The 12430-nt window shown below is 36.9% G+C and overlaps 1 protein-coding gene across 1 annotated transcript in view; it reads left to right on the forward strand.

Annotated features, from left to right (window-relative positions):
• Window positions 1-12430, forward strand: part of ERC2 (ELKS/RAB6-interacting/CAST family member 2) — a 366168-nt gene that overhangs the window by 161640 nt on the left and 192098 nt on the right. The window lies entirely within an intron of this gene.

Here is a 12430-nt window from a genome sequence, read left to right on the forward strand (position 1 = left end):
ATTATATTTTTTCACAAAAATATAAGGTACTGCAATTTCCACAAAAGCATTGGAGTTAAATGAAAGTCGTCTTATTATTCCTCAACATGAGGGATTCTGTTATCCTTACTAACACTGATTGTTACTCTTTCCAAATAATGTAATAAAACGAGCGGGACTGTTAAAAGATTAGGATACTGCTTTTTTTCCTTTAAAGACTTTTTTGGGGGAGGGAAGAGAGGAGTTGGGAAGGAACCTAAATCAAGTCAATTATGTGTTTTTCCTGTGAGCTAAAGACATGAAGAAGGGAGGCTGTCTCTGCACAGCCCTATTAGTCTTGTTTCTAATTTTCCACAAATTTAGCTAACTGCATTTATTCTCTTTGGGAAGTTGGATTTAATCATTATAGTTTCCAGTTGGGGGAGGGAATTTCCTGGAAAGGCAGCTCTGCAAGGGTTTTGCGTACAGTAGTAGAGTGTTTATTTACCGTATCCTTTTTCTCACACTCACAAAAATATTTATGCTAGCAGGTATGTTCTGTGTGTATCACTTTTTATCATATATAAATACACTTGTGAGCATACAGATAAATGGAGAAAAAGTTCCTGGCATGAAATACATTTTACTATTACTTCTCCCCTCCTTTTACAGCCAGTCAAAGAATGTCTACTCTTTACTCTCTATTATTGCATAAGTAGTTCATGTTACTGTGGTTTTCCTCCAGGATTCATATAGGGTTCACATGGTCTAACCGTGCTTCTGTCTGCAATTGGTTAAATACAGTCTTTAGAAAGCCAAGTCCTTATTTTCCAGAAATGGAGAAGACTGCTTTTTCAGGCCCAGGAAATAAGGCCTATCAAATCTGGAGCATATGTACTCATCCCCTTTAATCTTATTTCTGAATATTTGCTTTGTTAGAAATGCTGATGATGTAAAGATAGTAAACTTCAAGCCTTTTATCCTGTGCTGAATGCTAATTAGCTTTGGACATCACTTGGGAATTTTGAAGAAAAGAATGCATCTTTTCTTTTAGCTTGTATTCTAAAAAACCCCCAAACAAACCGATGATTTGCAGTTGGTCTTGTATTTAGATCTTGAGGAAATGGATCAGTAGGAGGGAGGAATGTGGATTCAGTGATCAAAATTGTGTGATGAATATGACTTATCACAGAGCTGTCAGCACTATCTGTCATGGCTATGTTTTCAGAAATATGCAATGTAGTGGGTTTTTCTGGTTTTAATACATCACGGCTATTTTATTAGAGCTTGCAGATGGTTTTGCCTCTTTTGCACCTGCTGCTTAATGAAAATAGTCACTCTCAAACTGCACACTCTCTCTCTTCACTTAATCATAGAGTAAACACGTTATAGCCTCGTGAGCTCTAGTATACAATGTGATAAATAAATCCTGCTAACCGCTGGGTGCAAAATCAAATTTAGTACTAAACTGATTCTTTAAAACTGGAAATAGCACCTGATATTTTTTTTTGAGGTTTTTATTCTGGTAAATTTGCTTCATCAGGGGACTTCTGAAGTTCAGTTTTTCTGCTATGGGCTAATACTTGGTTCACTTAGAGAAAAATGAATTATGATGATTACTTTAAAAAAATATAAATCATTTACATCACTTAAAAGTTATGCATAGATTTGCTTCTCTGAAGCATTTTTAATAACCCCATGATCTTAATATATAGATTTTAGCATGCCCCAAAATGGTAATATCAGATCACCATTACACCGTTATTTTTTAATAGGAAAGGAATATAATATTTGGAAAATACATTTTTAAAATTACCCTTAGGTCACATTTTCAGCTTTGGGTCATTATTTTACTTGTGCCTTGCTTCCAATGTGTTTGAAGATCAATTCATTCACAGATAACTTGACTAGAGAAAAACTTGATCGAAATATCATCCTGCTCTGCTCACCCCTGTTATTTAAATAAATCGTAGAGTATGATACTATAAATGATCCTTTCACTGTTTACTTTTTATATGTTTAGCGTACAATTCTGAAGTAGAAAATTCTTTATGTCACCAGTGGAAATCCAGGCTTATAAATTAACCTGGAAAAAAAAATAATCTACTTGTCTAGTTAATCCAAGTGTTCAACTTCATTTTGGTAGTGCTTATTAGATCATGACTTCTCATGTTGAGCCTCCTTGAGCATCCCAGCCTCCTTAGCCTCATTTCTGGACCACAATACTTGCATGTAGAAAGGAAGATGTTCAGTGTCTGTCTACTTTTTTTTTTTTCCAAGAAGCTTTCCTGGCATTAGTGCCTTTCTGTTCTAGATAATTTTATCCTCACTGCATGAAGTTACGTGTCCCAGGACATTCATAACTCATAGCGTATTTATGTTCTGTCAAAAGGAGCACAGCTCCTTTTTGACCATAGACAGATTGTTCATTCAGTCATGAGTTATTTCAGAAGCATGTTGGACTATGCATAGTATGCATAGTGTGCTGTAGTATTCTTATTGTAATATCTTTGAACAGTCACTTTTCAGGGATTTCCAGATACTCTGGTAGTGGATGCTGTGCTTTAAGAAAAAGATTGTCTGATGTACCTCTTTTCTTTCCAGTTTTGACAACATACCTTTCCAATAGCGACCATCTATGAGAATGAATTTTGATGGAAAAGTATTTAATACATATAGATTGCAGTAATTTTATCCTTTACTTGAATCTGATTATGCTTTTAGCCTTTCCTGGATTGCATGTGCAAAAAAAAATGACCTTTTGTCCACTTCTTCCACTGTTGTTTTCACGTCAAGCGACGACAGCCAGATATTCGTATGTTGAGCATTTAGAAATTAATTTGACCTCATCGTGCACATGTATGTGGGAATTCAGTGGGTGAAAAGCAACATGGACCGTTTCGTATCACACTTAGTAGATGAAACAATTACTGGGCCCTCTAGTGGATTGTCCTGCCTTTACATATCTTCTTTCAGGATAAGCGCCCTGCTTGCCGTCTTGCTGTCATGAAAACGCACCTGAAAGTGAAGGAGTCGCTTCTAGTTCTTCCTAAGTTCTCTCTAGACATTAGATTCTTCTGACTGTAAGATTATAATGCTTGTCTCCATTTGCTTTTTTCTATGCAGGGCCAAATTTTATATCTGTGTATTTTTATTATGTTTTGATATGAGAACTTGTGAATGACCAGTTATTTTAGTGCTTCATTTGATGATGCAAGATAGATGGCTACATCTTTCTTCACTCAGTCTGAAGTGCTTCACTCAGCCTAAAATAATATTTGTTTTAATGGTTGTATTCAAGTAATTGAAGAAGGAAGAATTTGTATATTTTGCTCAAAAATATTTCTGTCAGTAATAACCTGAACTGAGTAGGAGGGAATACGTAACTTGGAAAGACACAATTTCTAATTCTAAATTTCTCCTGTGTACATTACTATTATCTGCCATGTTGAAAAATATGAAGGAGACAATCCAAAACCAGGAAAGTTGGAATTGTTTCTTCTTCTTTCTGTATAGCTGTTATACTTGAAGGACAAGAGAGTTTCTGTTGAGGGCTCCCTACCAAAGGTGTGGAAGAAACAAAAACATTGGCAACAAAAGAGCTGTGGTGAGTCCCACAGGACGGCAGAGGAATACATATGAGGCAACGTGTTGCAGAAAAAAGTAATGAGATAGATAACAAACTAATGATGCATTGTCTTTCCATGCAGTGGTTTTGGTGTAATTTTTGACCAAACTGAAAAACGGCTACACTATTCAGTGTAATTTGCAGGCTTAAGAGAGGCCCAGCACTGGAACAGCGTGCGTTAAGAGGATTTGGATCAAGGTAGATTGGCATGGAGTAATAATATACTTATGTCAATGTCAGAGGTGCAATATTACTTAATATTTCTTTCTTTTAGAATCTTTGGCACCACTGTTCCATTTTAGTGCCAGTAAAGTTGGGTATGCTGTTTTAATAGCCTTGTTTAACCTGGCAAAGCTAGTCTTACACCTCATATCTGTCAGTTTAGCATGCAGAGGGGCAGACCTCAGAAATCTTTATGTATTTCTTACCAGAACATGGGAGTTCTATGAATATGGCTGAAGGGCAGAAGTGCTGAACTGGATGATGATTCTTTCATGTTCCTTTTTGCTCCCAACTTTTCTCTTTCGTACAGTGGCTATACCTGGTATGTTTTGTCCTCTAGGAATCTGCAGATATTTTAAAAACAATCATATACTCTGAAGTATGAGTCTCGGTGTTGAAAACAGTAGCTGTTGAGACAAGAACAGGGTGGAGGATGTAGACCTGGATCATATTAGGACAACAGCTTGTGGAAATTCTTTTGTGGGGACTATTATAAAAGAACACCACATAAAGGGGGCTAATATAATATTCTACTTTGACTTGCAACATAACTTTTCATGTAAAATATTGCAGTTTCCAACTTTAATAGTTTAAGCCTTGTGATTGATGAAGTGCTACATGACTGAGGGCTCTAACCTACCAGCTAATTAGCATTTGTAGGAGATGTCATAAAGTCTTAGTTCTCATGTAATAATTGGAAGTTGTACTTGGAGTGGCTGGACTGTGCACACTAGGCAATATTGTCCAGTTCATGTTAAATTAAAATGTGTTGTACAATTAATTGTATGCATTACTGTTAGATGTCTTCTGAAAAAGAGGAAATTTACATACAGTCAGATTAGGAGTATACTAGTGTAGACAAATGAGTGGTACTCTTGTACTTAGAAATTTGCGTCAGTATTATTGCTTGATACAGGAATTCTGGCTGAGAATGCCACTGAAATGGAAACTTCTGAATCCAGAATGGTCCAGGAAGACCTAAGAGACCAATTTCTTTCGTTTGATCTTAACAAGTAGAAAGTGCAAGCACATTGCTGATAGAAGATGCCTTTGATTTTTTTCCATTGTTTAATCAGTTGGCAGCACATTTTCATAATCCCATAAAGTGGTCATGATGGCATGATGAAGGACTTTATTATTAACTTTGTCAAATTCTATCAAAACACTGTAAATAGACTGTTATGTGAACTGAGGTTTTGCAATTGCCAAAACAGAATTCTATTGTATTTCTGGAGTGAGGCAACAAATTCTGAACTAATTAGTTGTTCTGAAAAACAGACCAATATTCTGATTGCAGATTGCCAGTGTTGCTAAAAAAAAGTTAGGAAGTCATTCTGGTGTAACATGAAAGTTGTGATGTTTCAAAGTTGCTATGGTGACTACTGACTTATGTATTACATTAAGAAATGTTTCTTCTAATAATATATGCTCACTTTAAGGATACAGCATTCAGTGTACTGAGTATTAAAAAGTGGTACTTGGCTGCTTATGCTTGCAGCTTTGCCAAATCATGTTATGTTATTCAGATAAGGCAGTCTGAAAGTGAGATTCAACTAAATATAGCCAATTGTTCATCCAGGGTGGTGGTGTTATTGACCCCAATACATTGTCAAAAAAATGGATCCTCAATGATTCTGCACAATAAAATGCAGCCCTGGGATGCATAAACTTTGCATGTGGTACACATCAAGGCTATCTAAATAAACGCAGAAAAAAATTAAGCCTAACCAGTGTGGCTGCTTGGATGCTTGTACACTGAAACACTGAGAACAATGTCATTAAGATCAGAGGCAGTGATCATTTTCACTTTCCTTTAGCTTCTTTAATTTCCCATTCTTTGTAACACATTACACTTCTAAGTTTTTTTACAGATTATAAAAGGTCACTGAAAATATGTGACTATATACTCTCACTTAGTGAACCCAACCTGAATGATCATCCAGCCTAAAACCATAGCTATGTGTTTAGGGTAAGTCCTTGCACGTTGAAATCCACAATCACTATAATTTTTTCCAAACTATGATTCAATCTACTGTCTTTTCCAATGAATTTGCTACCCACTGAAGCTAAAGCCCAGCGTTTTGTTTGTTCCCCCTCACTCCCGATGACCTGCTTGTTACTGCTGCTTTTGTTCAAGTCTACACTTCAAAAGGAGAATAGTTGGATTACACACTTCTGCTTACTGACCTACTTGAAAGTAAGCACGTATCTTTATAGGAGAAAATCACTCAAATGAAGTTTCATGAGATTACAAAATCTAAAAACTGTTTTATCTAATGCCAGTTCTGTAAACATGGTATTTTTTGAATATAGGGTATATTGTAAATCATGGACCTTTAAGTAAGTGAAGAAATATTGACTGCACCTGGTATTGGTGTTAAAGTTGTTTGGAGATCTGCTCATAATAATCGTGTCTAAGCAGGTCTCCTCTTTATCAATGGCAGCTGACAAATTCATGAAATGGCTGGAGATGTTTGGTACCAGGTGTTTGGAAGAATTCAGAAGCATCACTGGTTTTCAGTATAAGTAGCTGAAACTGCAAGCTTGTCTTAGTTTGCAGCAATTATTACCCCAATATGAGGTGGAAGCATCTATTCTTCGGGATTGCCTTCACTTACTTGTCAGAAAACGTTACAAGAAGCAACGTGTATGCAGTTTTTCAAGAAACAGGGTGAAACCATAGTTGGTCAACCTAGTCTGGTTCATGTACCAGTAATACATATCTCTGAAGAGATAACAAAGGAACCTTCTTTTCTTTTTTTTTCAAGTTTGAAAATCCTAATTGTATTTTAAAACTATAAAATTTAAAAAGAATAATTTGGCTGCCTTTGTGTACCATGTATGGAAAACTGAGCATTTTGAATATATCATTTAATTCCTTTGGGAGCTATAGGGTGATAAATTGTGAAAGTGAAAAAAGTACTAGTTATTCTTTGGGAGCTATAGGGTGAGAAATTGTTTGTGAAAGTGAAAAAAGTACTAGTTATTTGAAGAAATAGGCTGAAATAAGTAATGAGTGCTTTGAAGAGATGCTGTCATGTTTATACAATTTTTAGTGGAGTAGTCTGATAATATTATTATATACATTATTAACTAATACATTATTAACTTTCTAAATGTAGTTATATAGAGAGAAAGGAGGCAATCAGTTATAAGATTCACAATATGTGGTACAATATATAAGTGAGAACTAAAAAACGATCACTTTTGGGGAAATAGTAAATGTGTATGTGTAGATCACACCTATTTAGAATTTTAAAGATAAATCCTGAAGTGTAAATAGCATAAGTTATTCCAGATCAAGTTATGCAAGCTAGTTTTGAGAGGGTTCTTCAGACACAGCTTAAATTAAGAGAATTGAATAGTTCAAGTCTCGGGTTATATGCAGCATACAGAAATGCTCTTAAAAACAGTATGCCATTTGCAAAGTAGGACTGAACTTAATGAGGTACTTACGTGAGGGTTTCATACTGCTAGTGTGACACCAGTGCTATTGGTGAGGAAGGAAGCTGCCATTCGGCTCTGAAATGTCAATACTAATTAACAAAGTTATCTTTAAATAAGATCCTAAGTTTTATTCATGTTAAGAAAGCAGCCAGCTCACATGCTGGGAATTTTAAGCTGTGTGAAGAGTACTATTTTCTTTTCAATAGAGTTGGAGGAAATTTCTTTTGAAGTGTGAATGAGCTAAATTATGTATAGTGTGACTGGGCAAAAAGAAAGTAGAGGTTGTCTTATTTGGGCGATGCAGAACACCACAAATGAATTCTTTAGGGAAGTGGATGACTACTTATATATCTGAAAAAGAACGAGGGAGAATCACAATTGCTTAAGAGCTTAAGAGAAGAAATATATTTGTCCGTGACATCATCTTCCAAGAAATGTACTAGAAGCTTGCTGATGGAATTAAAAATGATAAAGGGAGAGCGTTAAAAATGTACTTGAGAATAATTTTACATTAGAGAGGTATACTGCTGCTTTCAGGTGCTGTACTGTATGCTGAGGTTGAATCCGACTTTCACTAAAGTCAGATAATTTTGTTGTTGGCTTCAGGTTTTCAACCTGTGCTCCAAAGAAAGCCACCAACTCCTAACTTCCCCCTCAAGCCATGAAATAATCAGTTTTTCACAACTGCCTGCTAAATGAAAGTTACAACAGAAATCCCAAGGTTCCTTAAAGCTAATAATATCTCCAATTAAAAGACCAAGATGAATTGACTTCTTAAATGCTATTGACTTTTCTCTTAGAACATTGACAGGACAATTGTGTTTAGAATGGCAAAAAAATATTTGTCATTTGTAAACAATTGGAGATTTTTTCTGAATAATTTTTTGGATAATTTCTTAAACTGAACTAATAATTAGAGTAGTTTTGGAAAAATTGTATCTGGCAGTTTTCACCTAAAATATCTTTAGGTATTTATCTGGATGACTATTAATGTTATAGCCAAATGAAAATTGAAAAATCAGTAACAAACACCGTATCTCACTGTGTCCAGAGGAGAGCCACGAGGATGCTCCGAGGGCTGGAGCACCTCTCCTATGAGGAGAGGCTGAGAGAGTTGGGGCTGTTCAGCCTGGAGAAGAGAAGGCTCCGGGGAGATCTTATTGTGGCCTTCCAGTACCTAAAGGGGGCCTACAGGAGAGCTGGGGAAGGACTTTTTACTAGGGCATGTAGTGACAGGACGAGGGGGAATGGCTATAAACTGGAAGAGGGCAGGTTTAGATTAAACGTTAGGAAGAAGTTTTTCACTTTGCGGGTGGTGAGGCACTGGTCCAAGTTGCCCAGAGAGGTTGTTGAGGCCCCATCCCTGGAGGTGTTCAAGGCCAGGCTGGACGTGGCCTTGGGCAACCTGGTCTAGTGGGAGGTGTCCCTGCCCATGGCAGGGGGCTTGGAACTCGATGATCTTCAAGGTCCTTTCCAACCTAAACCGTTCTATGATTCTATGATCTTTAAGAAAAAACCAAAATGACAGTATTTTAAATGCTGAGGCTGCTGTGCCTTTTCTCTAGTGAGATATATTCACAATCAAGTCATGACTTTTTTTGAATTTTCAGCTGCTAACTTAAAGGAGAGTGTGTATTCATGTGATTCCCTGCTCCTGGAGCTGCGTCTTTGAGTGGCAGCCTGACTATTCCCTATCTCAAGGTGACAGATCCAGCTGGCACTATACGTGCCGCCTGTTTACCGTTGAATCCTTGACAACTCATTTAAATGGCACAAAACCAGATCCTTCAGAAGCTAGCCCATGGAACAAAGTTTTGCACAAACCCAAAAGGCTTGTTTGCCTTATTTACATGCTAATCTTTTTCTTGAATACTCTTTCAAGCTCCAGGTGACGGATTCGTGGTAGGGAGGAAGGAGGCTGGGTGGCTTCTCACCCGTTCTGGCTGACACAGACATTGAAAAGGGGGAGTCACAGGAACACGCCGTAGCTGCCATTTCTCTGTGTGTTGTAACCGAGTATAGGAAGTACTTTCTGCCAGGCTCCAAAATTTAGATCTGCTGGATTAGATTACCGTTGTAGATATATTCTGTAGTAGAATAAATACACGTACCTTAAAAGCATAGCTCTAGCTTCAAAATATATAAGGTGGTGAGCTGGGAATGTGTTGCCAAGTAATACTGTAACTATAGCAACAGTTGTTTTATTCTGTATATTGTATTTTGTTACACAGTGTAACTGTAATTACACCAATACTGGTAGAGATGTTTAACTCATCTTTTTCCTTTGGGATACACAAGTTGTCACCTTCAACATAATCCCTTGTGAAGCTGGAAACCATGCATCTTGTCAGGCTAGTGTGTTTGGAGATGTTATATGTACTTACTGCTACGTGCATAGAGGGAGCAACTGTGGGTGGGAGATTTTTGTTCATACTAGAAGTATTTCAAAGCTGTAATTACTTCCAGCTCGGGTAAATTGAGGATGTTATTTACAAAATTGAGCAAACAAAATATTTGGATATTATTTATTTGTTTTCATTTCAACCAGTGCACCATTCATACTGGAATTTGTTGTAATAAAACAGTCTCAGACACAGGTCAAAATTTACTAATGTTGCCTATATGCAAAGCATAATGATAAATTTTGAAACTAAATGAATTGTCCGTATGATTTTGTATCTTTTTTATAGTATGCTGTTTCAAATGTGTTGCTACCAGGTTTTTACTAATGATGCTTATTCCTTTCTAGCATATTTCAGCTAAAAATTGCTAGAAAATGGTGAATCATAGTTTTAGGAAATGCTTCCTAGGAAAATTAGTTTATCAGCTTGTTAATTATATGCAGTAAAATCCATGAGAAGACAATTTTAAATCTTGAATGATTCAGAAATAGTACATTTTTATGTATGATTTCTAGCCTATCTTAACTGAAAAACTGATGTTTTTGTCATAGTCTCGTGCGTGAAATATTTAACAACATAGTGATTGAATAACTTATTAATGTGCTAAACCATCCTGACCTTATCCTGAAATGAAAAAGTAGATCCCATTGCCCTTGTTCATCTCCTTGCTAGGATAGGCAGTTACAGTTGATCTGCAACTTGACCTAATGTATATCCAAGTTTGTTATATCTGGAAATAAAAAGAGACATTTCCTAATAAACATAAAAAGTAGACTTATGCATTAGCAGTTGGTTTTTACCAATTTTGTAGTATATTAAATTTCTACTCTGTTGTTGGCATAAAATCAAACACCTTAATTTATGCATTGCTAGAGCTCCTTGATGTTGGCAGTCATGCTTTCCTGGTGGTATTCCATTGCTGTCTGTCTGACTGAGCAGTCTGTGACTAGAGACTAATACCTTAGTAAATTGGATATTTTATCACTTTTGGAAAAGCATCACCCCTCACCTCTGAGTGGAGCTCTTACTGGCTTTATGAAAGCATGGAGTTCAAAGACTTAGGGGTACGCATGCAGATAATTTTAATGGTAACAATAAATGAGAATTGTTATCTTCATAGTTCTCCCTTCATATTATTGTTACCAGATGTAGCCAGAGCTAGTGGTGCCAATTTGGTCAGATTGCTTTGATAATTTTCTTGTTGCCAAGTAGTGTGTATTTCTTGGTGGTAGAATCAGCAGTGGTATGTTTGAATATGAGTAGTATAAATCCAACTTTAGAATGGAATCTGAATCTAATTCACTTCCTTCTAACACACCTGACTTTAATTTTTAACACCTAGCCAGGCACAGTGCTAAGACCAAAGTGAAATAAAGAGAGTGGAGTAAAGCAGTTCTTGGAAAGTAAAAAGAAAAATGGCATAACATTGTGTAATCTTTTATATATGAAAGAAATATTGGGCCTATTTGCCATTCACTTAGGAATAAATCTGCAGTAAATTTACCAAAAGTAATTATGCCAGTGTAAACCCTTCTTTATCTGGGAGAAAAATCAGCCCACTATATTTATTGCCTAAGAGATGCCTTGATTTGACAGCAGAAATCTCCATTCATGTCCCCAGACAGGCGCAGAGTCCTTTATTGCTCTCTGTTGAACCCCATGCCAAAGTGACTGTATGCCATGGGAACTTCTGTACGTTGCTCTCTATAGTGCCTACTGCTGATCTTGAGTGAGGGTGAGAAGCTGCTAGAGGTCCACGTGAATTTGTAAACCATTTGTCTTAAAGCAGCTGCTTGTTGATAAACGGGATTGATAGTATGTCAAAGCACAATTTAAATTTGCGTGAAACACCTGCTGTGACCTATTCCAAAATCTTAATCTATGGTTAAGTCTGGATTTTTGTTGTGGCTGTCATGGGAGCCATAAATAGATTGATCTGAATGTTTATTTAAAAAAAATAAAATCCATGAGTTGTGAGAGTTTCAGAATTTTTGCATGTCAGAAGGTGGATGTGATAGTAAGCAGCCGAACAAATGTGAAGAACTTCAAAGTATAGAAACTGGACTACACAGGAAGGTAATAGAAAACAGGAGTTTGCTAATTTAGTTGCAAAAGAGACCATCCCTGTGAACTATCCATGGAAGCTAATCTTGTAAATTATATTAGATTTACAAAACATGATTTCTTGCATGACATTTTACATGTTTAGCAGTTTTCACTGTCAGCGCTCTTTGTTACTAATTTTTGTATGCTGTCATTTTATGAAATGTAATATAAGACATTGAGATTCTGGAGCGTGTCCAGAGAAGAGCAACAAAGCTGGTGAGGGGTCTAGAGAACAAGTCTTGTGAGGAGTGGCTGAGGGAACTGGGGGTGTTTAGCCTGGAGAAAAGGAAGCTGAGGGGAGACCTTATCACTCTCTACAACGACCTGAAAGGAGATTGTAGAGAAGTGGGGGTCAATCTCTTCTCCCAAGGAACAGGCAGTAGGGCAAGAGTAAATGGCCTCAGGTTATGCCAGGAGAGGGTTAGATTGGATATTAAGAAAAACTTCTTCATTGAAAGGGTTATCAAGCGTTGGAACAGGCTGCCCAGGGAAGTGGTGGAATCGCCACCCCTGGAGGTATTTAACAGACGTGGTGCTGAGGGACATGGTTTAGTGGTGGTTTTGGCAGCGTTAGGTTGATGGTTGGACTTGATGATCTTAAAGGTCCCTTCTAACCTAGACAATTCTGTTATTCAGCCTCTGCCTTAAAATGCATGAATTGCAACCC

The sequence above is a fragment of the Charadrius vociferus genome, unplaced genomic scaffold (genome assembly GCF_000708025.1).
Source record: "Charadrius vociferus isolate BGI_N301 unplaced genomic scaffold, ASM70802v2 scaffold63, whole genome shotgun sequence".
NCBI classification, from domain to species: Eukaryota; Metazoa; Chordata; class Aves; order Charadriiformes; family Charadriidae; genus Charadrius; species Charadrius vociferus.